Below are 2,517 nucleotides of genomic sequence, written 5' to 3'. Positions count from 1 at the left end.
TTGGGTCCTTTGTTTGAAGGCGAAGCAGTAGAACATGGAGAAAGAGTGCTAATAGTAGTCACGCAACTGCAGGAAGAGCAAAGTGTGCAGACAAAGGATTGACTTGAGGACAAGTCAATAGGATGTGGTCGGGGACGAGAAAATTTTGATCAGTTTCTAGTTGGAAAAGAGTCGTGGAGATGATCAGCGAAAGGAGAAAGGTAAATGGGAAAACAAGTTAGAGATGGGGCTAGAAAGGAGAAAGCGATAAGCGAAGAAAGAAAGTGGTTATCTTGGGATTTGTAAAAGCGGCAAAAGAAGGATCTAGGTGTTAGTTTTGAATGAATCAAAGTGGAAGTGGACAAAAACAACTGGATTTCATCAAAGGGATCAAGTTGGACCAGATCAAGCAAGCAGGGTCAAGACAAAGAAGAAAAACCATAAAAGCTGCATGATTGAGCCGAATAGAGAAAATATATAGAGTTATACTGACATGCTATCAGAATGAGATTTGAATTCTTCTGAATGTATTGTTGATCCAGATGGATATTGGTGGCCAACGGCCGATTCCACTTGGGCCCCCACCATTGTTTCTTTTCAGTTTCCTTAATTGTAGCACAACTTACTATTTTTTGCAATTTTTCGGGTTTTAAACTTCTAGAGCAGTTTTAAGGGACTAAAAGACGTTTTTAGGGAAAACAAAGAGATAAAAAAGCGCCTTATGTTTTCAGCCTCCTCGTCGAAATCTTCGAAACAATGTATTATGATAGCCAAATGAAGATCGTATGTCAAAGTTACGACCCTAGGAAGTTGACGTTCCAACTTACCTCAACGGGGTCCACAAGCCTTTGGCGCTTCATCTCCTAAGGTTATGGTTTTTTATGTTTAGGCTTTCTCATTGTTTATCAAAGATAAAAAAGGCCACCAAGCCACATTATAACACAGTTCATAGGCCTGTAGCTGCCACATCTCTTCTCAAAGATAAGCTACCATCTCCCGAGCTAGTTTATTTCCATTTTCTATGTAAGCATATTTTAGTTCTTTGATATTAATGAAATGAAGTTTTATTTATGTCGCATCTTTGTGTTTATGTTTATATTTGTATTTTGTTGCTTTCTTGCATAAGTTCAAATCAATGGTATCAAAGTGGTCTGCTCTTTTTTTGTTTTTCTTTGCATGTCCCCAACGAGGTCAGGGTATAAGGAGTTAGAACTCGAACTAGTTGAACCTTTGCAAGACCACCCTCACAAACCCTGACGAACTCCCATGGTAGAGGAAAAGAAAGATAAGGGATTAGGAGATCATTTCAAAATATTGCTTGAGGAAGCCCTCGAGCGACAAAGGAATGCAATGATGGATAACTTTGCCCAGATCCTTCAATGGCTACTCATAGGCGACACATCTTCATCCAATAGCCACTCTATAGGTGCCACTCCTTTTAAGGTACACGTTAACTTTGAAATCCCCACACTTGAAGGCCAAATATATGCAAACGAAGTATATAGATGGTTAGATTTGTTGGAAAGATATTTTTCAGTTCATGACTTTTCCAATTGGGAAAAGATTACTTTTGCACTCCTCAAAGTCACCCCCCTTGTTAAGGACTAGTGGAAAACCTATTGTGAATAAAAGGATGAGAGGGAATCCTCACAGTTTTCAGCTGCACCCACTTGGAATTCTTTCTGAGACAACATCAAGGAACAATATTACCCTGTCGGGAGCTATGAAGATAAATACATAAGTGGACCATGCTGCGATAGGGAACGAACCAAGATGTGCCAGAGTTCACAAATATTTTTCATACCCTTCGCACAAAGATGGGAAATAAATTTGGTACTCAAGTACCATGGTATTCTACACGAGTACAACTAGGACGATATGGAGTTCCTAAACATCTCCTCGCTTGGCACCGCCTATCGATACGTTGTCAAGATCGAGCAAAGATTTAAACATAAGAAGCAAGACTTTGGATCTGTGAATCCGAGGTAAGGGAAAGGTGCCCCCAAACCACAAAACAAAGGACAAAGCCAAGGCGGGGCGACCTAGGACAACCTGTCGAAGCCGCAAGCAAATAATAACACCACAAAGGCAAAGAAGGACACAAGGAAATGGTGTGAGTTACATAACAGCCCCACTCACAATACAAGTGAGTGTCGAGCCAAGCAGTCACCAGTGACAAAGCTGAAGACTTTCGAATCAGATGCATGTGTCGACTCTAAGTCAAAAACCAATGAGGAGAATGAGAAAGGGAAGCATATTATTGATGCGGAGCCTAATGCCATTGCTGCCACCACAAAGATCCAACAGATTGAGCTGAAGATCTAGAGGAGGGGGAGGCACTCTTCCACTCCTAGATGTGGATGAAGGCTTCTCCACTGCAGTTCATTATCGATGGAAAAAGCCAAAAGAACGTCATTTCAGTAGAGATCGTGAAGCAGTTGGGCCCACTGACCACACCATACCCACAATCGTACACCATCAGGTGGCTTCACCAAGGGCAAGATCTCCGTTTCAGCCAATAGTGTCACCTTCCCTACA

The sequence above is a fragment of the Pinus tabuliformis genome, chromosome 7 (genome assembly GCF_031772625.1).
Source record: "Pinus tabuliformis cultivar Carrire ecotype Pingquan chromosome 7, CPIR1, whole genome shotgun sequence".
Lineage (NCBI taxonomy): Eukaryota > Viridiplantae > Streptophyta > Pinopsida > Pinales > Pinaceae > Pinus > Pinus tabuliformis.
The sequence above is the reverse complement of the archived record's forward strand: the minus strand, read 5'-3'. Positions refer to the sequence as shown.